Below are 27,315 nucleotides of genomic sequence, written 5' to 3'. Positions count from 1 at the left end.
ACTTTGTTGTTCAACAGTATGATTTAGGCAAACTTGGGTAATTTATACTAAAATAAACATCAAGCACACTCTGCATTATTGACAGTCAAAACTCGCCGCTTGCTGACCTTTTCTACTGTGCAAAAGCAGGACGTTATTGCTTATACTGTGAAAATGGTGTTTACTGAAGAAGACAGATAGCTTGATATTCAAAGCGATTTAACTGGGCTGGAGGTTAAATTCTTATGCCTGTCTAACCTCCGATACTCAGTGGCTTTTAACCGGACAGTGCCACTGATTCTCAGCACAAACCGCATCTGCACTGTTGTGATAGAGCACAGGAAGGAGAAGAAGCAAACCAAACCCTATCAGTGCTCACTTAAAATCTGTGTAAATTAGATAATGGGGATATTGCTTTAAGACATGAGGAGCCTACTAGTCCCAGAAGACAGTGGAGCTGTGAGGTCAACAGGAGAGCCAGGCTGGGTGGAAACTAGGGGAAAGCCTGCTAATCCAGGGAAGCTGCCAGCAAGCTCCACCTGCAGCAACTATCAGGTAACGCTGAAGAAGTCAAAATAGTTTAGTTCCTTTCTTAAGTGTTTTTGTGTTTGATTATTAGATTGTGCACTGCCTTGGTCTGGCAGTTAGTGCAGGTAGTATAGTAAATGTTAATAAATGTAATAATAATAATAATAATAATAAACGGAACTCAGAAGGAAACTCAAGAAGGGAAGATACAAACCAGAAGGGGAAAGAGAGGGAGAGGGCAGGAAGCCTTAAGTCCTGAAAGGGAGAAGGGGGTTGGAGACAGTTCCCTTCCCAGGCCCTGTGGAAGGCAGATCTCTTAGCCAGGAAGGGCAAGCAGGTATTAGTGCTGAGCCTCACTAGAGGCATCCACAGGGAATAATTAGAGCCTAAGATTTAGTATTTTACAAAAAAACATCCCATTTGGGCAAAGCTTTTTTGTAAACTACTAGGGGAACTGTGAACATCCTAACCTGGATGTCTCAATACCTGTCTTAACTTTCTATGCAAAATGGGCTTTAAAACATCAATAGAAAACCCAAATAAGACTTCCCTTCAATCAAAGAGATTCAACACTGCAAATTTAACTGTCAAAGATCCCTGAAACAAATTTCTGTAAGCAATTATCTGTGTAAATTCTGGAAATAAATGAATTCACAAAGCTAAAACTAATTTAAAAATGATCAATCCTTGGAACCAGCTTCACAACAATATCCTGGATATTAAAAATAAAATCATTAGCAAGAGTAATAAAAACAAGATGAACAATATTACTATCGATGTCAATAATTTGTTTAAAAGTCGCAGCAGACATACAGAAGTAAAAAAAAAAAAAACAGCTGCACTGTCTAAGGCAAACTGATCAACACACACATTAACGTCACCAAGGACTAATAAGGAATTTAAATCAGGTCTCAGAGTTACCAAAGCTCCCACAGAATCAATATCAGGATGGTGGTAAATGAAACAGAGACCGCCAAATAGAAGAACTTAAGAAATGGCCACACTGGCTCAGACCAGAAGTCCCTTAAGCTTAGTATCCAACAGCCACCAATCCGAGTCACAAGTACCTGGCAGGATTCCAAAAACTAGATTAGTCCAGGGATAAGCAGTGGATTTCCCTAAGTCCCCCTTAACAATGCTTTATGGACTTTTCTTCTAGGAACTTGGCCAAACCTGTTTTTAACACAACGACTCCTAAATGTTTTTACAGCATCCTTTGGCAGCGAATTCCAGAGCATAATTGTGCATTGAGTGAGAAACATCTTGCTCTGATTTGTTTAAATCTGCTATTTACTAACCTCATTGCATGCCGCCTAACCTTGAACTTTGCAATTAGCGTTTACCCAGTCCACTCATGCTTTTAGAGACTTCTATCATAGCTCCTCTCATTTATCTCTTCTTCAAGCTGAAGAGCTCTAATTTCTTTTGCCTTTCCTCATAGAGAAGTTGTTTCATTTCGTTTATCATTTCGGTTGCTCCTCTCTGCACCTTTTCTATTTCAGCTATATCTTTTGAGATGCAGAAACCAGAATTACAGTACCAAAGGGGAAAGAGTTGCACAACAGACCGATACAAAGTCATAACAATCTTTGTTTTATTCTCCATTTATTTCCTAATAAGTCCCAACATTTTGTTTTGCTTTTTTGACTGCTACCACACACCAAGCAGAGGATTTCAACATATTATCTAGATAACAGCTAGATCCTTTTCCTGGGTGGTAACTCCTAATGTGGAATCTAGTATTGTGTGGGTATAATTTGTGTTTTTCTTCCCCATGTCCATCATTTGTGCACAGTGACTTTCATCTGCCATTTGGATATCCAATCTTGCATGGTCCTCGTGCAATTTCTTACAGTCCTCTATAACTTATCACCTTCTGAACAATTTTGTGCCATCTGAAAATTTGATCATCTGACGTGTTACAATTTGTCATCCTATATAATAATTCTCATCTCCAACGTTCTGACTTGCCTGGGACTGTGGCTCATTCCGAGTTGGTCTGCTAGGCTCCGTAGATGAGGCTGACATCACCCTAGCCATTATGATGTCAACTTCAGAAACCGGGAAAAAAAAACATGAAAAACATGCCTCACAGCTGATCCATGTCCAGAGGAGGGTCGCTGGACATGGGTGGCTGGAGGGGGGGCAGGGGAGAGAGGAGGGTCGCTGGACATGGGTGGCTGGAGGGGGCAGGGGAGAGAGGAGGGTTGCTGGACATGGGTGACTGGAGGGGGGCAGGGGAGAGTGGAGGGTCGCTGGACATGGGTGGCTGGAGAGGGGGCAGGGGAGAGAGGAGGGTCGCTGGACATGGGTGGCTGGAGGGGGCAGGGGAGAGAGGAGGGTTGCTGGACATGGGTGACTGGAGGGGGGCAGGGGAGAGTGGAGGGTCACTGGACATGGGTGGCAGGAGGGGGGCAAGAGAAGGAGGAGGTTCGCTGGACATGGGTGTTGCAGGGGGAGAGGAGGGTCGCTGGACATGGGTGGCTGCAGGGGAGCCGAGGAAAACCTTACTAGCGCCCATTTCATTTGTGTCAGAAACGGGCCTTTTTTACTAGTTTATAAATATGTTTTTAAAAAAAACAGCAGTGCCCCTGGGATACTGCACTATCTACCATACTCCAGTGAGAAAATTGGCCACTTAACTCTATCTGTAACCAGTTTCCAATCCACAGCAGTACACTGCCTCCTGTCCCATGGACCTTTTATTTCATCAAGAGTCTCTCATGAATAGAGAGAAGCATAACCAGCAGAAGAAAGATGTGTTAATGCCCATGTATAAGTCATTGGTGATGTCTCACTTGCAGTATTGTGTTCAGTTTTTGAGGTCTTATCTCGCTAAGGACATAACAAGACTTGAAGTTCTTCAGAGGAAGGTGACAAAAATGGTATGAGGTTTAATCCAAAAGACATATAGAAACATAGAAAACTGAAGGCAGGTAAAGACCATACGGCCTAACCAGTCTGCCCATTCCTGCCATCTACTATCCCTTCCTCTCCCTTAGAGATCCTATTTGCTTATCTTGTTTTCTTGAATTCAAATACAATCTTTGTCTCCAGTACTTCCTCCAGGAGACCATTCCATGCATCCTCTTTGTGTAAAGATGTATTTCTTTAAATTTAGTCCTGAGTCTGTCCCCTTTCACCTTCATCCTATGCCCCTTCCTTGCAGAGCTTCCTTTCAGTTGAAAGAGACTCGACTCTAAAGCTATTTGGCTCTTCTCTATAACCTTTCTTTCAAAGTATACATATTGAGATCTTTAAGACTATTCCCAAGCACCTTTTGATAAAGACCACTGATCATTTTAGTAGCTGCTCTCTGGACCAACTCCATCCAAGCTGTGGTCTCTGGAATTGTACACAGTACCCTATTATATCTTATGAGTTCTCTGAGATTTGATTCATTTCTCTGAATCATCTCCATTAAAGAGATACTCCTGGCAGAAATGGTATATATCTTCCTCAGTAAAAACCAAACCATTGATTAGTCTTTTTGCTATAGTCTTGTCTTCCTTGAATATTCCTCTTTTTTCCTTGATCATATAATAGCCCAGCCGACTCCCTCACAGGCTTCCTACTTCTATTGTACCTGAAAAGGTTTTTTTTTTAATTATGAGTTTTTGTCTTTATGGCAAGCTTCTTTGTAAACTTCTCTTTGCCTGTCTTATCAATGCTTTGTATCTAACATCTAAAGGTAAAATAAGAGTTCATATTTCAGGTGGGACAAAAAATAAGTAGATTGCCCCCCCCCCCCCCCCCCCCCCACACACATACACTTTTTCCCAGGCAGGTTTATCATAACATCAAAAACAGGGAGGTATAACTGATATAAGACAACATGAGCCTCACAAAGCCAGAGTTGGGCAGATCTTATATTGTTGAGGCTATTTAATACATGGACTACTAAACATCCTGTAACTAAATGCTATGAGGACATACTAAGTATGTCCAGTTTCCAGGTTTATTTAGTGTGTGTTATGCACACATCGAACAGGTTATCTGAGCAGTTTACAATACTATAAAAAGAGAGAGAGGATAGAGAGAGAAGAAAGGAAAGTGAGTGGACAAGAGAGAACTACAATATACGACGGGGTAGAGGGAGAGGTAGGAGAGAGGAACAGATAGGTGATGTGTCTGGCATGTCCACAAGCCATTGTAGATTAGGTATAGGTGTCCTCCAACAGAAATGTTTTAAGAACAGATTTAAATTTTGTCAAGGAGGTCTGTAAGAGTAGGTGGGTGGGTGGTGGTGGGGGAGTACATTCCAGAGGGTGGGACCAGTGACAGAAAAAATAGAGCAGTGGGTGGTGTCATATTTAATTTGTCTAAAAGATGGGACAGCTAGCAGATTCTGCTGCGATGACCAAAGAGTGCAAGATGGGCAGTAGGGTGTCAGCAATCAAGATAAGAAGAGTGGAAGACCTGTGGTCTAAATTTTTGAATATTAAGGTGAGAATCTTGTAAGTGATTCTCTGTGTGATACTGGCAACTTTAAGGGATGTAACATGATAAAATTTATTGGAACCAGTGATTAATTGATGAAGGTATTTTGAATAAATTGCAAACGGTGCAAATCTTTTTGCCTGAGGCCTTTGTATAGTGCGTTGAATTAGTCCCCTGATGCACTTCCTATTTTCACATGGATGTGGGAGAAGGAAGGCCTCATGGTCAGCTGGAGGAAGTCTGCCTTAATTGCTGCTGTCCACAAAAGACAAATTCAGAGGACTAAGGGAAGGGAGAGGGAGATATTTGGGACCCAAGTGTGTGTGTGTGTGTGAAAGAGAGAGATTATATTGGGGGGGAAGGAACAGATGATGGACCTACAGAGGGAAGGAGGGGGGAGAGGTCTGGGCCATGAAGAGGGCAGGGGAGAGTCAAGGAGAGAAGATGAGATGGGGGAAGTTGCAGGAGGAAGGGAAGAGAGGAAGTACAGAGACAGAGAGAAGAAATGCTGGACATGGGGGAGAGGGAGGGAGATGGGAACACAGAGGAGAATTATTGGATAGGATGGATAGGGAAGAGGCAATCTTCTTGGAGATTATGTTGGTGTTCAGCCTTTTCTTTGACGTCAAGATGTTGAGGTGTTTATTTATTTCTCTCTTGGGTCAGAGCAGATGTGATGGTATCGCATGGCTTGGCTGTGTATAATGGACTTTTTTGTATATGTTAATGATAAATCTAAGTAAAATTGTGCTTGTAAAGAACAAATCATACTGCAGTTTTAAATGCAAACAATGTTTAGCTGTAGCTAAACGTTATTTACCATCATTATTCATAGAACAGAGGTTGTTGCTATCCTTCATTGACAGAATGCTGCAACCTAAGCAAAATGTTTATCTTTTTGACTTTAGCCTGACTTTTATTGCTCATAAATTTTAGTGATATTGTCTTATATGAATAAATGTAAAACTCCAGTAAAAGTCGGTGTAGGTTTCAATTGCCAAAGGGAAATGACTTTCAGCTAAACAGCTCTTTAATTCATCCTCTAATATAGAAGTTGACAAAACACGGGGCTTATTTTCGTGCTTTCATTTAAGAATGAGTTTGAGCCAGATTTTAATACAAAAACTGAGTCTCTTCATATTCCCTTTCTGTTGGTGGGACCCTTCAGAGTCCCACCTTTCTTTTTCAAACCAGTCCAGTTTCTTTTCTTTCTGTTTGCACCTCCTGAATTTCCTAGTCTCTGACCTGAATACTTGTCATATTCAGTTCAAGCAGCCCGTGGTAGTTTTAAATGCTAGCCGCAGCATTTTAAAAAAATAGCTTATTTAACACCCCTTCATGTATCGTCAATGCTGAATATGTACAGCCAACCCCCCCCAAGAGAAACACCTCTGCAGTAACACACAAAGCAACACGGACAGCAAAAGTGATCCAAGGAATGGAGAACATAGAGGGGCATAATTGACCATTGCCGGCGAAATAGGTCGCTACAGCTGGCCGGAACCGTATTATCGAAAAAGATGGCCGACCAGCTTTTTTTTTCGATAATACGGTGTAGCCAGGCCAAATGCCAGAGTTTGTCAGGTTTGAGATGGCCGGTTGTGTTTTTCAGCGATAATGGAAAAAAATGCCGGCAAACTCAAACCCGGCGAAATCCAAGGCATTTGGTCATGGGAGGAGCCAGCATTTGTAGTGCACTGGTCCCCCTGACATGCCAGGACACCAACCAGACACCCTAGGGGGCACTTCTAAAAATGTTTGAAAAATATACAAATAGCTCCCAGGTGCATAGCTCCCTTACCTTGGGTGCTGAGCCCCCCAAATCCTCCCCAAACCCACTCCCCACAACTCTACACCACTACCATAGCCCTTATGGGTGAAGGGGGGCACTTACATGTTGTGGGTACAATAGGGTTTGGGGGGGTTTGGAGGGCTCAACACTTAGCACCACAAGTGTAACGCAAACGAACCTTTCCGGAGATGGGAAGACGGTAGAACTAGAGGGCATGATATGAGATTGAAGGGGGGGCAGACACAAGAAAAATGTCAGGAAGTATTTTTTCATGGAGAGAGTGGTGGATGCTTGGCATTCTCTCCCAAGGGAGGTGGTGGAGAGATTGGGTGGCAGAGCCGGTGGTGGGAGGCGGGGCTGGTGGTTGGGAGGCGGGGATAGTGCTGGGCAGACTTATACGGTCTGTGCCCTGAAAATGACAGATACAAATCAAGGTAAGGTATACACAAAAAGTAGCACATGAGTTTATCTTGTTGGGCAGACTGAATGGACCGTGCAGGTCTTTTTCTGCCGTCACCTACTATGTTAGTATGTTACTATGTAACAGGTGGGGGGGGGGGGTGGACCTGGGTCTGTCTGCCTGAAGTGCACTGCACCCGTTAAAAACTGCTCCAGGGACTTGCATACTACTGTCAGAGAGCTGGGTATGACATTTGAGGCTGGCATAGAGGCTGGCAAAAAAGATGTTTAATGTTACTTTTTTTTAGTGTGGGAGGGGATTGGTGACCACTGGGGCAGTATGGGGAGGTCATCCCCCATTCCCTCCGGTGGTCATCTGGTCAATTGAGGCACCTTTTTGAGGCTTGGTCGTGAAAATTAATGGACCAAGTAAACCCGGCGACATACTGATTAACGCTGCTTTTTTTCCCATTATCTGCAAAAGCCGGCCATCTGGTAGCCACGCGCATGCCCGCCCATGTCCCGCCTTCACTTCGCCGCCGACACATTCCCTTGAACTTTCACCGGCGCAGCGACGGGAAAGCGGCGATGGTGTCAAAAAAGCAGCTTTCGATTAAACCGATTTCGCCGCTTTTCCGAGATCGCCGGCCATCTCCCGATTTATGTCAGAAGATCGCCGGTGATCACTTTTGAAAATAAGCCTGATAGTAATATAGTAGATGACGGCAGATAAAGACCTCTATGGTCCATCCAGTCTGCCCAACAACATAAACTCATTAAATAAGGTATGATGTGATACTTCATAAGCATATCTGATCTTGATTTGTCCTTGTCGTTTTCAGGGCATACACTGTAGAAGTCTGCCCAGCAATTTCCTTGTTCTAAAATTTATGAATTTAATGTGGAAGTCCCTGAAAAGCTCCACTCCAGCCCAACCAAATTTATTCAGCCATGATCGGGGCACAAACCGTAGAAGTCTGTCCTACACTGTCCTTGTTTTCCAACTTCTGAAGCTGAAGCTCAATCTGTCCAGCACCATCAGAGTGCAGACCGTAAAAGTTTGCCCAGTATTAGCTTTGCTTCCTAATTACCAGTGTTGCTTCCTAATCTCTGCTAACCTTCTTTGGATCCATTCCATCTAAACAGGATTCCTTTGTGTTTATCTCATGCATTTTTGAATTCTGTTACCATTTTCATCTTCACCACCTCCTGCGGGAGGTCATTGCAGGTATCTACTACCCTCTCTGTGAAACGTACTTCCTGACATTATTCCTGAGTCTGCCCCCTTTCATGTCATAGTAACATAGTAGATGATGGCAGAAAAAGACCTGCACGGTCCATCTAGTCTGCCCAACAAGATAAACTCATATGTGCTACTTCTTGTGTATACCTTACCTTGATTTGTATCTGCCATTTTCAGGACACAGACCGTAAAAGTCTTGCCCAGCATTGGCCCCACCATCCAAACACCAGCCCCGCCTCCCAATCTCGGCTAAGCTTCTGAGGATCCATTCCTTCTGCACAGGATTCCTTTATGTTTATCCCACGAATGATTGAATTCCGCTACCGTTTTCATCTCCACCACCTCCCGCGGGAGGGCATTCCAAGTATCTACCACTCTCTCCGTGAAAAAGTACTTCCTGACATTTTTCTTGAGTCTGCCCCCCTTCACTCTCATATCATGTCCTCTAGTTCTACCACCTTCCCATCTCCGGAAAAGGTTCGTTTGCGGATTAATGCCCTTTAGTTCTAGTGCCTTCCTCTCTCTGGGAACAGATGGGAGTTCAACAAAACAAACTTTATTGAAGAGGGATTCAACTTGGCCAAGTTCAGCTTTGCCTTTGTAACCCGGGACTCACCTGGGTTAGCTGTGGACCAGGGCCAGCAGGGAAGTTATCTCTCTCTCACTGCTTGAACTCATGCATCATCAACTTGCTCTCAGGCTGCTTGCCCACACACACTTCCAACCTCCTTCCAGTTGAGCTGGGATGGAAATTGTCTCTCAAACCCCAAACTACTATTCTAGACCATCATCCCTTCAGCTCTCCAGTCCAGCAACCACATGGCACTCCAAGGATTAAGAAAAAAACGTAAGGTTTTATTGTAACTTTGGCAACTAGTAATTCTTACTGCAATGATCTTTAACGCGGTCGATATGTAACTCCAATTGTGCTCCTCAAGGGTGATCACAAGTAGCAGTTTCTTCTCAGCATAAACATGTGTGCATAATCCATTTATACCTGTCCTGCAGCCAGATGTAATCCCAGATTAGCTGTATCTCTTCCTGATGCACTCCATTATCATCGGGCACAAATCCATGAAGGATAGCCTTCTTCATCGTGTACCTTGGAGGGCAACACCTTTTTATTTGGCCAAATGTGGCTGCTATACCACTGGTTTCCTATCCGTTTCCGCATACAGTTCAAACTCCTCTTATTGACCTATAAGTACATTCACTCTGCAGCTCCTCAGTACCTCTCCACTCTCATCTCTCCCTACATTCCTCCCCGGGAACTCCATTCACTGGGTAAATCCCTCTTATCTGCACCTTTCTCCTCCACCGTTAACTCCGGAGTCCGTTCCTTATATCTTGCTGCACCATATGCCTGGAATAGACTTCCTGAGCCGGTATGTCAAGCTCCATCTCTGGCCGTCTTCAATTCTAAGCTAAAAGCCCACCTTTTTGATGCTGCTTTTAACTCCTAACCCTTATTCACTTGTTCAGAACCCTTATTTTATCATCCTCACTTTAATATTCCCTTATCTCGTTTGTCTGTCCTAATTAGATTGTAAGCTCTGTCGAGCAGGGACTGACTCTTCATGTTCAAGTATACAGTGCTGCATACGTCTAGTAGCGCTATAGATATGATAAGTAGTAGTCTTTGGGATTCCGGAATCTTGCTACTCTTTGACCTTATCCCTTGTTTGTCCTGTTTGTCTGTCCTAATTAGATTGTAAGCTCTGTCGAGCAGGGACTGTCTCTTCATGTTCAAGTGTACAGCGCTGTGTACATCTAGTAGTGTTATAGAAATGATAAGTAGTAGTAGTAGTCTTTAGGATTCCGGAATCTTGCTATTCTTTGGGTTCCAGAATGTTGCTACTCTTTAGGATTCCACACAGAATCTTGCTACTCTTTGGGATTCCGGAATCTTGCTACTCTTTGGGATTCTGGAATCTTGCTACTCTTTGTCCTTATCCCTTGTTTGTTCTGTTTGTCTGTCCTAATTAGATTGTAAGCTCTGTCGAGCAGGGACTGTCTCTTCATGTTCAAGTGTACAGCGCTGTGTACATCTAGTAGCGCTTTAGAAATGATTAGTAGTAGTAGTACTTTAAAAATAAGGGTCCCAGAAAGCAACAAGGCAAACGATCTGCAAAATCCAACGTGGAAAACAAACCAGCAGATCAGTATAATATCCAAAAAGACTTTATTGAGGATACCGTGTATGAAACAAATGCATTTGTTTCATACACGGTATCCTCAATAAAGTCTTTTTGGATATTATACTGATCTGCTGGTTTGTTTTCCACGTACTTTAAAAATAGGCAGATAGCCAGTTATATTGCCTGGTTATAACCTGCTATCTGCTAGCCGCTAACTGGGGATATTCAGTGGGGGATAGCCGGTTAAGCGCCATTTAACCAGTCAGCAGCTGTTCTTGCTGGTTAAATAGTGCTGAATATCAGGGGGGTGTTTTTAATTGGTTTTATATACTCCCTCACAATGCACATATATCACAAGTCTGCATTAACTCCATGGAGTTACATGAACACATTTTCAATAGAGCATAAAAATATCTATGCCACACAGACCAAGCTGATTTTGAAACACATGTTGCGTTCTAAAATTAACGTCTTATAGAGAGAAGGGGAAATGTTGTAGGTTTTTTTGGTGCATATAAGGCCACTTCTGCCTTGCATGTGTGCACCTTGTCAAGAAGACACCAACTTGCCAGCCGGCATACCAGGGAGCATAGTCTGGTTAGAGCAGAGATATAGTTTGCAAGGATGAGCATTTATTTTCCATCATTTTATTTCATGCCTCACCAAAAAGTCTGAAGCTTATTCAAAATAAAAAAAACAAAAAATACCTCCAAGCCCAACCTCTTCATCCCACATCTAAAACAAAAGTAAATTTATGCAATACGATCATAAAACTCACTGACATCCTCTACCCCATAGTCGTCCCCCAACTCCCCTCCCTTCAACTGACATTTCCTCCTGCAAACAACCAAGCCTTAACCTTTATCTGAATCTAATCTAATCTACAGTTTATATACTGCACAAATCCCATCTTGAGGTTTAAGGCAGTTTAGAGTGTAAGAAGCTGCAGAAAAGCAGGAAGAACAGAAAAAACAGAGTCGTGGTTGAGAGGATGTAACACCTGTCTCCCCAATGCATTGCACAGATAGAGTCTACACTGCAAATGTACAGTACCGAGGAGTATTCTGCATCTAATACCAACAAATACTGGTCTGCAAATAACAAAGGCCCATTTAACAACACATACAAAACCAGGTGAAGAATCTTAAACCCTACACAAGACTCAATCTGTAACCAATGCAACTCCACCAGCACTGGAGAGATACAACCTGATTTCTGTTTAAGTGGAAGGCAGTTCAACTGACATTTTGATAACCCACAATATAAATATTGCAGTAATTCAACTGGTTTGTAATCGACATGTGTACCAGTATCGTCAAGTATAAGTTTCAGTGAAACTCACACCCTCTTAAGCAATTGAAGTCTAGCAAAAGAAGCATGTATTTACCTATGGGCAAATTAGACTTTAAAAGGACTCCCTAATTCAGGAGTACCTCAAATGTCCACAGTATAGTAACATAGTACATGTCGGCAGTTAAAGACCTGCACAGTCCATCCAGTCTGCCCATCAAGGTGGCCAGAGTTTAATCTGGCACTCTGGACAGATCCCACTTCTTCGTGAATAAACACTGGTATAATTCTCTGTTTCTCCCTGTGATATGTTGGGCAGAGACAGTAGAAGTTTGCCCAGCACTGATCTTACTTCCCAACTACTGGAGTTGCCATTGAAGCTCACTCAAGACTTGATCCTGATCCGTTTTCGCCATTTATGGAACCCAGAATCTAGAAATCTGCCTAGAATTAGTCTTACTTCCCAACATCTGAAGCTACTGCCAAAGGTTACTCCAGTTATAAGGTCATTTAAGTATTTATTTTAATTGGATTCCATCCTTTTTCTATATAGTGTTCCTCTCTGTTTATCCCATGCATTCTTAATTCTGTGAGAGTGCATTCCAGGCATCCACCACCCTTTCTGTGAAAGTATTTCCTGACATTGCACCCAAGTCTCCCATCCTGCAACCTCAACTCATGACACCTCTAGTTCTCTCACATCCCCATTTCCTTTCCTGCCTTTGCCCCTACCAAGTCATTTCCTTACAAACTGACCCCTTTCACAAACTACAGAATTATCCTCATCCTTCCCCACATAACACACACGTCTGAAGCACCCACCCCTCCAAATGACCAAACTCACAAATTTAAAAATACTGCCAAATTCAGAAACATTTCACTCAACCATACCCTTGCATGGTTTATTTTTAACTCATCCTCCGAACACCTCACACTCTGCAATCTACAAACAATTACAATTACAAGCAGATTGACCCTCCAAGGATATGAAAAGGAGTATGTCAGTGGTCTCCAACCTCTTTCATGTAAAGGGCCACAATGTGAATATGAGAGAGCGCTGAGGGTCACCAAAAGATTTCAAGCTAATTTTGTAAGCTGCCTTGACTTGTTTATTCACACCAGATATTAAACATTAACACTAATATTGATGCTGCAACACTTCAAGGATATATTTTAAAAACTCGCTTTATTTTGGCTTGTCAGCAGTAACAAATTCCATAAATGAGACACTTGAGTAAGACACTTAAGAGACTGTTTGCAGCTACTATATCAAGTGATTATTAAACATGAAATATTGATTCTGCAACACAAATAGGATATATTTAAGCTAACTTAACTGTGGCTTGTCAACTGTAGCAAATATCATTACAGAGATACCTGTGTCTGCATATTGTTCACCAGTGTAGCAAATCGTGGTCCATAATTCCTCTTGCACATTTGTAACAGACTTCACAGACTGTTTGCAGTTAATCTGTTCTTCATTTTTGACTTTAAAATGTTCATAGTTCACACAGATGTGGAGTCAAAAAATGAAGAGAATTTTCCTGTGATCATTGAACACACAGAATCATTATGAACAGTCTTCTAACGATCAGACAAACTTACACAAATTCTATTGTGCTGGTTGAGTTCAATGTTTTCTTGCAGTTCAATGATCTCTAGTTCATAATGAGGGGCATAATCGAACGGAAGCGCCTATCTCCATGGGCGTTTATCTCTGAGAACGGGTCCGTGAAGGGGCGGGCCGAACCGAATTTTCAAAAAAATGGACGTTTTTGAGCTGGGCGTTTGTTTTTTTTTAGCGATAATGGAAACTAAAAACGCCCAGCTCAAAAACGTCCTAATCCGAGCCATTTGGTCGTGGGAGGGGCCACAATTCGTAGTACACTCGCCCCCCTGATATGCCAGGACACCAACTGGGCACCCTAGGTCAGTGTGGTGGACTTCAGAAAAAGCTCCCACATGCATAGCTCCCTTACCACGGGTGCTGAGCTCCCAACCCCCCTCCCCCAAAACCCACTACCCACAAATGTACAACACTACCATAGCTCTTAGGGTTGAAGGGGGCACCTACATGTGGGTACAGTGGGTTTTGGAGGCCTCCCATTTACCAGCACAAGTGTTACAAGTAGGGGGGGGATGGGCCTGGGTCCACCTGGCTGAAGTGCACTGTGGAACCCACTAAAAGTGCTCCAGGGACCTGCATACACACAGGCCTCTAGGACTTGTTACTGCTGTATAACATTGGCACACCAGTTTACACCTTAAGACTAATCTCTCCGAAAACGTCCTTTATTGGAATAACCGCGTTTACTCAGTTAACTGCAGATCAGAGGTTCTGCCCCACCACTGGCAACGAGTCTCCTTGGTACTGAGATTAGCAGGTCAGAGCTGGCAGAATGCTGTACAATGCCCTCTTTCAGACACATTCAAGGTAAGAACTAAGTTCTCTAACGTGGCTAACACATGGAAGGGATCTAAAACTGGCTTACAAAAATGGCCACTACCTCATGGGCTACTGGAAACACAACAGGGCACACTCTGACCCAGTAGGCAGGGGGAAAAGCACCATGAAAGAAGAGCCTACCAACTACCAACATCGTGAGACTGTAACACAAGCTAATGAAATCACGGAGCCCAATACCCTACACCCACCACAATGCAATGCTGATGTGACCCTGTAGTGCACCCGAGAGCCACATCTGACCCAAGGAAAGGCTGTGAGAGGATCGAACATATTCTGCTGTCATGGAGGTGGGTACGGAATTTGAGGCTGGCATACAGGCTGGGAAAAAAGTTTTTAAAGTGGGGTTTTTTTGGTGGGAGGGGGTTAGTGACCACTGGGGGAGTCTGGGGAGGTCATCCTCGATTCCCTCCAGTGGTCATCTGGTCAGTTGGGGCACTTTTTTGGGACTTGCTCGTGAAAAAAAAGGGTCCAAAAAAAGTGACGTAAAAACGCCTTTTTTTGTTCGATTATCAGCTAAAGACGCCCATCTCTCCTTGGCTGCTAACCACGCCCCAGTCCCGCCTCCGACACGCCCCCGTCAACTTTATTCATTTCCGCGACGGAGTGCAGTTGGAAACGCCCAAAATCGGCTTTCAATTATACCGATTTGGGCGCCCACGGGAAAAAGACGCCCATCTCCCGATTTGGGTCGAAATATAGGTGTTTTTCTCTTTCGATTATAAGCTGGAATGACTGCCACTCCTGCGACTTCAGAAATGAACTCTGGATCTGCCACAAATGGCTTCAGAACAAAGTCCAGCATTGGTTCTGATTGTGAAAAAAAATCCATAAGCTTGTTTTTAAATTCCTGCTGTAGTTTTCCAAGCATAAAAGAAAACCTCCCAATAGCATTTTTTTGGTTCTTCTTCCTTCAGAGGAGGTGATGTATTCACTGACATTTGCATTAAATTGTGAAAATACTTCATTTCTCCTTCACCTAATTCTGATCGAAACAAGTCCAGCATTTTAACAAATGCCTTCAGAGAGCTGTACAGTTCAGTGGTGAAATGTGAACCCTGTAATTTCAAATTGAGTTGGTTGAGATGATTTCTAATGTCAGTTAGAAAGGCCATGTCAGTAACCGCGAAGAACTTGATAATTCATTGAAGTGTTTGTTTTTTCTCAGCAAGAAATTCCTGAATGTGTGTGAGCCACCTGCCATCATTGTAAAGAACAAGATCTGCATACGCCTGCATCTAGAAAAGCATGAAACTGATGTCATTAAGGGAAAGGGAAATTGGCCTTGATATACCGCCTTTCTGTGGTTTTTTGCAACTACATTCGAAGCGGTTTACATATATTCAGGTACTTATTTTGTACCAGGGGCAATGGAGGGTTAAGTGACTTGCCCAGAGTCACAAGGAGCTGCAGTGGAAATTGAACTCAGTTCCCCAGGATCAAAGTCCACTGCACTAACCACTAGGCTACTCCTCCACTCATTCCACCAATAAGAGCCAACCTCATCAGTGATGTCACAGTGGCTTGATTGCCTGATACTTGGCTCACTTCTGATATTGTGATGTCATAAGGGAAAGGGAAATGGGACTTGATATACCGCCTTTCTGTGTTTTTTTGCAACTACATTCGAAGCGGTTTACATATATTCAGATACTTATTTTGTACCAGGGGCAATGGAGGGTTAAGTGACTTGCCCAGAGTCACAAGGAGCTGCAGTGGGAATTGAACCCAGTTCCCCAGGATCAAAGTCCGCTGGGCTACTCCTCCACTCCTTACTCTTTGGGATTCCAGAATCTTGCTATTCTTTGGGATTCTACATGGAATGTTGCTACTCTTTGAGATTGTGCCTGGAATCTTGTTAATGGCACTTGATATACTGCCTTTCTGTGGTTTTAGTAACGACATTCAAAGTGGTTTACATAGTATATACAGATACTTGTTTTGTACCTGGGGCAATGCAGGGTTAATGACTTGCCCAGAGTCACAAGGAGCTGCAGTGGGAATCAAACTTAGTTCCCCAGGATCAAAGTCCACTGCACTAACCACTAGGCTACTCCTCCACTAGCAATATTCCATATAGAATCTCAAATAGGGAAAGGATAATGGGACTTGATATACCGCCTTTCTGTGGTTTTTGCAACTACATTCAAAGCGGTTTACATAGTATATACAGGTACTTATTTGTAGCTGGGACAACAGAGGGTTAAGTGACTTCTTTTTACTCTGATAAGACTGGTTTAAGGAGATTAACTCTTGTTATTCACACAAAAAAGCTCCTTCACCTTGAAATGAAAAATCTACCTCGTCCCTGGACTGCTCTAAAGCAAATGTATTTTAGTAGGTAATGGGAAAAATCCCCTGGGATCAGGCAGGTAGATTTTTCTTCAGTTTCCCTCATATCTTCAGTTCCTCTTCTGTATATCCAGGGTCACTTTTAACTAGATTGTTCCCTCTTACATAGACATAATCACAGATTACAGAACAGCAGCACATTATAGCTTGAGACCAGGGGTTTTGCTGCATAATTTATAGAAATCTCTCTAGTTGAAATGAAAAAAGTTAATGCTGAGCTATAAACAACCGTAAGAAAATAAAATGATAAATTCCTCTGCAACATATTAATAGTAAATCCTACATGTATGAGATATGCAAACATGGGCGGCTTGATTAATTAACAATTTCCACAAGCTTTTAATGCTGATCGAGTCCTGCATCATCATATGTTGTGTATATTCGTATTCTGCCATCTTAATTTTGTTTGCATGCCTCTTGTGTATATATAGCAATTTAATGATTACCTGCAATTAACATTAGCTTCTAATTACTTAATTTGTTCTCTTTTCTGGTGGAAAACTGAGCTAAAATATGATCTTGTGGCGTTTCTGGGAGGTAGGTCTACAAGGTTTAGCATGTAGATTGGGGCGTCTGCATGAATAATTTTGTGTACTATCGTGCAGATCTTGAACGCAATGCGTTCCTTCAGTGGAAGCCAGTGAAGTTTTTCTCTTACTGGTTTTGTGCTTTCATAAGTACATAAGTACATAAGTACATAAGTAGTGCCATACTGGGAAAGACCAAAGGTCCATCTAGCCCAGCATCCTGTCACCGACAGTGGCCAATCCAGGTCAAGGGCACCTGGCACGCTCCCCAAACGTAAAAACATTCCAGACAAGTTATACCTAGAAATGAGGAATTTTTCCAGTCCATTTAATAGCGGTCTATGGACTTGTCCTTTAGGAATCTATCTAACCCCTTTTTAAACTCCGTCAAGCTAACCGCCCGTACCACGTTCTCCGGCAATGAATTCCAGAGTCTAATTACACGTTGGGTGAAGAAAAATTTTCTCCGATTCGTTTTAAATTTACCACACTGTAGCTTCAACTCATGCCCTCTAGTCCTAGTATTTTTGGATAGCGTGAACAGTCGCTTCACATCCACCCGATCCATTCCACTCATTATTTTATACACTTCTATCATATCTCCCCTCAGCCGTCTCTTCTCCAAGCTGAAAAGCCCTAGCCTTCTCAGCCTCTCTTCATAGGAAAGTCGTCCCATCCCCACTATCATTTTCGTCGCCCTTCGCTGTACCTTTTCCAATTCTACTATATCTTTTTTGAGATACGGAGACCAGTACTGAACACAATACTCCAGGTGCGGTCGCACCATGGAGCGATACAACGGCATTATAACATCCGCACACCTGGACTCCATACCCTTCCTAATAACACCCAACATTCTATTCGCTTTCCTAGCCGCAGCAGCACACTGAGCAGAAGGTTTCAGCGTATCATCGACGACGACACCCAGATCCCTTTCTTGATCCGTAACTCCTAACGCGGAACCTTGCAAGACGTAGCTATAATTCGGGTTCCTCTTACCCACATGCATCACTTTGCACTTGTCAACATTGAACTTCATCTGCCACTTGCACGCCCATTCTCCCAGTCTCGCAAGGTCCTCCTGTAATCGTTCACATTCCTCCTGCGACTTGACGACCCTGAATAATTTTGTGTCATCGGCGAATTTAATTACCTCACTAGTTATTCCCATCTCTAGGTCATTTATAAATACATTAAAAAGCAACGGACCCAGCACAGACCCCTTTTCCAAATATTAGTCTGGCGGCTGTATTCTGGGCAGTTTGAAGTTTTTTTTTATTGTTTGTTCTTTGCACCCGGTGTATAGTGCATTGCAGTAGTCCAGATGGCTTATTACCATTGACTGTACCAGGGTTCGGAAGATGTATCTCAGGAAGAAAGGTTTTACTCTTTTAAGTTTCCACATGGTGTAGAGCATCTTTTTCGTTGTAGAGGCTGCAGTACCTCTGGACCCATAGCACTATATAGTGCTATAGTTCCTGTGGCTGCGTAGTACTGCGTAGCATCCCAGTATCTGTTGGGTGCACAGTAAATGTGTAGTAATGCATAGCATTTATTCATTTATTCAAAGTTAAATAAATAAAAATACAAAAAGAAACAAATTAGGTAACACAATAACAATGGGTAATTTCAATTTCTGGGATAAGCAGCATAAAATGTATTGAGCTTTTTTGGGATCTTGCCAGATATTTGTGACTTGGATTGGCTACTCTTTGGGTTTCTAAATGGAATGTTGCTACACTTTGAAATTCTGCATGGAATCTTGTTGTTCTTTAGAATTCTAGAATCTTCCTAATCTTTGGGGTTCTACATGGAATGTTGCTACTGTTTGGATTTCTGTCAGGTACTTGTGACCTGTATTGGCCACTGTTGGAAACAGGATGCTGGGCTTGATGGACCTTTGGTCTGTCCCAGTATGGCAACACTTATGTACTTAAAATGCTGGTTGTTGTTTTACATAAATTGTGGATCTTCTGACCTATTCTCACCACAATCAAAAAAGTGAAAAAATAGTGGAGAGAAAAAAAAGACCTCAAAACACAGTTTGCCTGTTTTATTTAGACCTTATTGATCTTAAATGGGCACCAATGCCATTTTTGGTCAAAAAAACTCCACTTGAAAAGCATTGTATCTTATTCAATTATTTTAATACGTCAGCAGTATCCAAAATATCAAACTGGGGGCTAATATGGAAGAAGTCCCTGGAATTCATTTCAAAGTCAATTTTCAAAACTAGCTTAGAATCTTCTCAACTTGAAAGCTGTTCAAGGCCATTTGCCGCAGCAAGGTCCCTGTTTTGCCAATACAGGCAACATCAGGGGAAAGTTGCACCTCTGTGCCGGCTCACTGGCTCTCAATATGGCAACGGAAAGCAAAAGAAGGAACTAATTAAAAACAAAATGCCAGCACATGTCTGCTAGGTGAACTAGTTGAAACATTTAACCCCTCAGTATCCACTGCTGTTCCCTCTGCTTCAATAGTTTATGGTAATCACCCCTTCGATCAGTGACCATAAGTTGTTCCAAAAACTACACAGCAGAATTTCTTCAAACTGGTTTTTATCCATGCAATGTGCTAAAAACGGTTCCATCAATTTCTGGGGTCCTTTTACTAAGGCCTGACCAAAAGTGCCCTGCACTGGTGTAGGAGCGTGTTTTGGACGTGCACTGGTCCATTTTCTGAGCGCACCTAGAAAAAAGGGGATTTTTTAATGTGCCAGAAAATGGACATGCGATAAAATGAAAACAAACGCGTGTCCATTTAAGACCTTAACGCCACCCACTGTCTTAGCAGTAAGGTCTCATGCGCCAACTGCTGATTATCACCAGGTAAGGGCCCTGTGGTAGAAAATAGAGAATATTTTCTACCACGTGTTTTGGGTGCGCGTCAAAAATGGAATTACCACCCTATGGCACGCATAGCTGGGCGGTGGTACCAATCTGACACATGTTGGACGTACGTAGGTACCTACACACCTTAGTAAAAGGGCACCTCAGTAACTTAATGCAATGTCATGTTCTATAAGTCTCGTCTCCAACTTCCTGGAAGTCTGTCTCACATAGTACAACCCACATGGACAAATCAAAAAATATACTACTTTTGTCGACTGACGTGTAGTGGCAAATTTCAAAGGAAAAATCTAGATTGGTCACTGTTGGAGATAAGATGCTGGGCTTGACGGACCTTCGGTCTGTCCCAGTATGGTAATGCTTATGTACTTGTACATTGATCAATGAATTCTGCCATACATACAATGTCCATCTTCTGACCGTGATGCAACAGTGGATGATGACCATATGTATGATTTACGTAATCTGCCCCTAAGATTGTTATGTCTACCATAAGAAAAGAAATTTGAATATCTTGAAAGCCTGGGTGGAGAGTTAATAATTTCAAACGCTGCTTGATCTCCTTAGTAAATTTGTCAGAAAAGGCAATTGTACCTCTTGGTAGAGGGGCATTTCTGAAAGAATGTCCAAGTCAGAAAGAGCATCCGTCTCTCAGCCATCTTTGAACAGGAAAAACGTTGGGGTTTCTTTTTTGAATAAATGTGAGGAGGACAGTCTTGCACTGAAAATGTCCAAAATATGAACACCAAAAAAGCAAGCACAAAAAATGTCTTTCTGGCATCATTTGTACAAAGTTGCCATGCAGCCATCCCTGAACATCAGCTAGAGAAATGTTCAGCCAGGAGTGAGGACAATCTGTAATCTCCAAGCTGTAGCCTCTTCATATAAATGAAAGTGAGTTGTTGAAAGTTCCAGCTGGAACAAAAAAGATCACAGACATTTGCCTGCTTTTTCATATGCTGCTGCAGCTCAGCTCAGGAAGGAAAAACCTCTTTCACCAAATTGTTCTTCTTTAAAAACCTAAATTTATGAGTTGGGCCTTTCAGCCTTATTTTTCCTGGGGTTTCTGTGGCATTGAGGCTCCTCCCCTTTTCTTCACTTCCTTCTAGATTTAGTATCACAAACAGGTGTATGATGGCTGGATGGATGGATGTGTTTCTTTTAGCAAAGTTATATTAATCACAAAACCATATATTATCAGATAAACAGACAGCAGCTACAGATTTAAAGTAGTTTTAAAACTCTTCAGCTATTCCATTCCAATATAGAATTTAGAAGAGAACTGAAAATATACCTTTTCAAAACATTCTACAACAAATAACTTAACTATCGATGTCCACTCCAATTACTAATCATAAACTATCCTTATAAGTCCCAACCAAAATGTAAACACTAATTGTAAGCCATCACTTTAAGGGACCTCTTTACTAAGCCACGAGGTAGATGTGCAAACCTTTTAGTGTGCACTAATGATAGAGATACCCATTATATTCCTATGGGTGTCTCTAGCGTTAGTACGTACTAATTTTTAGCACATGCGCCTACAGCCAACTTAGCAAGTCTCAACTGAACTGTAAAATGTAAACCAATACTGTAACTGTTAACCAGAATGTAAATTGTAAGCCACTTTGAACCAAAACTTGTTTTTGGATAACAGTGGGATACAAGAATGCATAAATAAATATTAAACTAATTAACTCTACTAAAATTCCGTGATAATTACCATAACCTCCATCTTAGATCGTATTATATGCTTGCTGAAATAAAATTGTTTTTAGTTCCTTTTTAAATGACTACGAATTTTCAGTTTCTCATAGTCCAAGTGGTAAAAAATTCAGTAGTTGTGGACCTACAATATAAACTGTACATGATCGATACGCTTCGAGTCTACCTGCGTGAAATGAAGGAACTTCCAAAAGAGCAATATTTGCAGATCTTAAGGCCCTTGACAGTTGGTAAATATGAAAACTTGTAACACTAATCACAAATACTTTACATCAAAATCTTAAAAATAATATATAGGATCTTGAATCTAATACTCTATAGGGAGCCAATTGGAGAAGTATGGGTGAATCGAGTGCAAGCCATCAAAACTTTTGTGCTACTTGTAATGCTTTCAAAATATTTTTAGGTAACCTTAGGAATTATTAGGAAGGGGATGGTGAATAAAACTGAAAATACTATAATGCCTTTGTATCACTCCATGGTGCGACCACCCCTTGAGTAATGTGTTCAGTTCTGGTCGCTGTATCTCAAAAAAGATATAGCAAATTAGAAAAGTTCAAAGAAGAGTGACCAAAATGATAAAGGGGATGGAACTCCTCTCGTATGAGGAAAGGCTAAAGAGGTTAGGGCTCTTCAGCTTGGAAAAGAGACGAATGAGGGGAGATATGATTGAGGTCTATAAAAACCTGAGTGGTGTAGAATGAGTAGAAGTAAATCGATTTTTTTTTACTCGTTCCAAAAGTACAAAGACTAGGGGACACTTGAGGAAGTTACATGGAAATACTTTTAAAACAAATAGGAGGAAATATTTTTTCACTCATCAAATAGCTAAGCTCTGGAACTCTCTGCCGGAGGATGTGGTAACAGCGGTTAAACGCATCTAGGTTTAAAAAAGGTTCGAAGAAGTTCCTGGAGGAAAAGTCCATAATCTGCTATTGAGAAAGACATGGGGAAGCAAACTGGTTGCCCCAGGATTGGTAGCATGGAATGTTGCTGCTAATTGGGTTTCTGCCAGGTACTTGTGACCTGGCTTGGCCACTGTTTGGAAAACAGGATATTGGGCTAGATGGACCATTAGTGTGACCCAGTATGGCTACTCTTATGTTCTTGTTCTTATCAGCAGCCTATTACAATGGATGTTTGACTGACAGACACATCTAAATACTCAGCTAGAAATTACTTTACCTATCTGTGAACCTGGTCTCCAAAGAGGTGGAACACACTTTTGTCACTGAAAAATGTGTATTCCCACATCTTGCAATTCCTTTTTCAGGACTTTTTTGCTCACTCAACTCTGTACTTCCACTGTGCCTCTGTTAACAGCTTCGTCTTACCTTCGCATCCCCTGAAAATTCACATTCCAGGCATCGTCTATCCACTGTGTCACACCACTCTCTGAACTGCTGAGGTGAGGCGAGCTTGCAGTCAGCATTATATAGCTGTAAATATCTGAAGGTGAATCCATTTTTGCTGCAGGATCCAATTCTGCTTGATTTTACTATTTGCTAAATAACAGACAATATGAAGCATATCCAATGTACAAAATAATTTGCATTTGAAAGCAGAGTGAATACTGAAACTCATACCCCCAATTCTATAAACTTCTGTGGCCAAATTTGCACATACCCCACTAATATAAACACCCCAAATTACACCCTCCCTATCTCAGACAGCCTGAAAATCCTCGGTGTTACAATCAACCGTAACCTTACACTAGAGAGCCAAGTGAAATCCACAACAAAGAAAATGTTCCACTCAATGTGGAAACTCAAACGCGTGAAACCATTCTTCCCGAGGGAAACATTTTGCAACCTGATACAATCAATGGTACTAAGCCATGTAGACTACTGCAATGGAATTTATGCGGGATGCAAAGAACAAATCATAAAGAAACTTCAGACCACCTAAAACACGGCAGCCAGGCTTATATTTGGAAAAACGCGATTTGAAAGCGCCAAACCCCTCCATGAAAAACTACACTGGCTCCCAATCAAAGAATGTATTTCTTTCAAAATCTGCACCCTGGTTCATAAAATTATCTACGGCAAAGCCCCGGGATACATGACAGACCTCATAGACCTACCAACCGGAAACACATCCGGATCAACACGGACATATCTAAATCTCCACTACCAAAGCTGCAAAGGACTCAAATACAAATCAACTTATGCATCCAGTTTTTCCTACATATGCACACAACTGTGGAACACATTACCAAAAGCTGTGAAAACAACGTATGACCACCTAAACTTCCAGAAATCACTAAAAACTAACCTGTTCAAAAAGGCATACCCTACCGATCCAGCTTAAATGCCTGAACTCTGCAACACAACGAAACCAAAGCACGTAATGTACATAACATAACTCTTCCACTCTACGATTGCCTAATGTGTCTGTTCCACATGAACCTTATCCTACCACAACATCACTTTGTTCATACCAGAGTTGGCTAATGCCTCTCTGGTACTATGTAAGCCACATTGAGCCTGCAAATAGGTGGGAAAATGTGGGATACAAATGTAACAAACAAACAAATAAATAAATAAATAAATAAAATACAATTTATAGAATAAGTTTAATATTCTATAAATTCTTGGCTTTAATTTATGTTAATTGGCACCGATTTGAAGTTGCCCATAGTCGCTATTCTAGAAGCTGTGTGCATAATTCTATCATGAACAATTTTGGGGGTATGGGAGGATCAGGGTGTGCCTAGGAGCTAGGCATGCATGCCTCAGAGTTCTGGGAGTGATGCACCCTTTGACATGACACAAAACTGTGGACTTAGGTTACTTTTCTATAGTGGCAGGTCCATACCTAGGTTTGTGTTTCATAAGCATTTGATATACCACCATTACTGATGTATCAGATCACAGCAGTTTATAATAAAATTAAGGAAAGGAACTCCATATTCAATAAAGGAAATTTTTGCCAATCAACCCAAAAGACTTTCACAACAATTATACATAGCAGATGCCCACAAAGATAATAAACAAACCCAATCGCAGAATGCTGTTATCTCCACTCACCAGCCCATGACATCTTACCCAGTAATATGGAGAGCAAATCCAAAAGCCTGTTGAAAATAAAAGGCTTTGAGTTGGGATTTAAATTTCAGAATCGAAAGTTCTGATCTGATGTGTGAGGGTGTAGGTTGCGCCATAATTCAGGAGGTAAAATGAAAAAAAGCCTACATTTTGGTGCTCTTTCTTGAATCTACCCCTTTATTTTCTTTTAACTCTAATAGCTTTCTTCACCTCACTTTTTAACCATGCTAGTTGTCATTTGGTCTTCCTTCCTCCTTTTTAAATATATGGAATAGATTTGGCCTGGGCTTCCAGGATGGTATTTCTGAACAGCATCCATGCCTGATGCAAATTTTTGACCTTTGCAGCTGCTCCTCTAAGTTTTTTTTCACCATTCTTTTCATTTTATCATAGTCTTCTTTTAGAAAGTTAAATGCTAATGTATTAGGTTTGCTGTGTGTACTTATTCCAGAGCTTATATCAAATCTGATCATGTTATGATCGCTGTTATCAAGAGGCCCCAGCACTATGACCTCCTGCACCAGATCATAAGCTCCACTAAGGACTAGGTCTAGAATTGTTCCTCCTCTTGTTGGCTCTTGAACCAGCTGCTTCATCAAGCAGCCCTTGATTTTATCAAGGAATTTTACATGTCTAGCATGCCCTTGGTGTGAGAGGATGTTACATCTCCTGGAGGGCAGGTCCTGGCTAAAGGATCACTTCCTGCCTCTCCGCAGTGATGCTGTCCCTTCAGTAGACCTTTCTCCTCTGTGGCAGCACAGAGGTTGCCAGACTATAGGTGGGACTTCCCTACTATGTCCTGTAGGCCTCCTCTATAAACCTCTGTGTCTGCCTCAGCTCCTCCAGATGTGCTATTCTAGCCTCCAGAGATCGGACCTGGAGCTCTTTGCACATACACATATGACGTCTCACCAAACTGGGAGATAATCAAACATGTAATACTCAGGAGCTACTCGTGTCTTTTGCACTATCTCGCTGCTGGACTGCTGCCAGTATCTTATTATTAAGGATTTCTTAATTACTTTGCCAATGGTGTGGGAATATATAAACTAAAGTTTTCTATGATTTCTAGCTTTATGCTATACTAATATTTAGTTTTTATTATTATTGTTTTAATGTTATTAGTTGGTCCCCTTCTATGGATCTAAGTAGACTGTATTTCTAAGAGCTAATTACCGGCTGATAGAGATGCCCTAATTACATTTGTAACCTCCTAATTCATTCAAGGGCCAATAAATCAGAAGTTAGGCCAGGAGGGGTGGGAGGGAATTAGGGAAGGGAAGGGAAATGGGACTTGATATACCGCCTTTCTGAGGTTTTTTTTTTTTTGCAACTACATTCAAAGCGGTTTACATATATTCAGGTACTTATTTTGTACCAGGGGCAATGGAGGGTTAAGTGACTTGGCTCAGAGTCACAAGGAGCTGCAGTGGGAATCGAACTCGGTTCCCCAGGATCAAAGTCCACTGCACTAACCACTAGGCTACTCCTCCACTCATTCCACCAATAAGAGCCAACCTCATCAGTGATGTCACAATGGCTTGATTGCCCGATACTTGGCTCACTTCTGATATTGTGATGTCATAAGGGAAAGGGGGAAAGGGAAATGGGACGATATACCGCCTTTCTGAGGTTTTTGCAACTACATTCAAAACGGTTTACATATATTCAGGTACTTATATTGTACCAGGGGCAATGGAGGGTTAAGTGACTTGGCTCAGAGTCACAAGGAGCTGCAGTGGGAATCAAACTCGGTTCCCCAGGATCAAAGTCCACTGCACTAACCACTAGGAATTAGTCTTAACTGAGGCTTCTTGTGCCTATTAGCTGTGTTTGATACTGATACTATAGTAACTGTAAGATAACCCCTTAAATGCTAGTGTATGGAACTATAACATACATTTTATATGGTAAGAAAAAGTATTCCTTAAACTCAAAAATAAGGTCTTTGAGGTTACCTATTTAATTCTAAGTCTACCTTTCTCCAAATTTAAAAACAATTTCCCAGCAAATTCTTACCAATGAAGATTTCTCCTTCTCTGGGAAAGTTCTCACAGCACGTCTCCTGGATTCAACCAGTAACCCCAAACATCCACAGTGGGAATCAAACCCACATCCCTTGCATTTGGGGCACACAGCCCTAACTCCTACACCAATCACATTTCTGACATCCTTCAAGAACGTGTGGTACACAAGTGATGTCTGTGTGACATTATCCTTCATGAGAACCGTATACAAGTGACATCTGTATGATGTCATCCTTCAAGAGTGTATGATACAACAGTGGCAGTGACATCTCTGACATCATCCAAGAGAACCATATACCAGTGGCATCTGTATGACATCAAGAGAACTGTATACCAGTGGCATCTGTATGACATCATCCTTCAAGAGAACCATATACGTGACATCTGTATGACATCATCCTTCAAGAGAACCATATACCAGTGGCATCTGTATGACATCATCCTTCAAGAGTGTATGATACAACAGTGGCAGTGACATCTCTGACATCATCCAAGAGAACCATATACCAGTGACA

At 41.9% G+C, this 27,315-nt stretch overlaps 1 protein-coding gene across 1 annotated transcript in view; it reads left to right on the top strand.

Annotated features, from left to right (window-relative positions):
• The first annotated feature begins 466 nt into the window (after window positions 1–466).
• The window catches only part of LOC115476097 (heparan sulfate glucosamine 3-O-sulfotransferase 4), a 123,326-nt gene continuing 96,477 nt past the window's right edge, over window positions 467–27,315 (top strand). Inside the window, exon 1 of the mRNA XM_030212251.1 lies at window positions 467–534. The gene's annotated coding sequence lies outside the window, so the exon portion shown is untranslated. The remainder of the gene's footprint in view (window positions 535–27,315) is intronic.

The sequence above is a fragment of the Microcaecilia unicolor genome, chromosome 8, assembly GCF_901765095.1.
Source record: "Microcaecilia unicolor chromosome 8, aMicUni1.1, whole genome shotgun sequence".
NCBI lineage: Eukaryota > Metazoa > Chordata > Amphibia > Gymnophiona > Siphonopidae > Microcaecilia > Microcaecilia unicolor.
The sequence above is the reverse complement of the archived record's forward strand: the minus strand, read 5'-3'. Positions and strand labels throughout refer to the sequence as shown.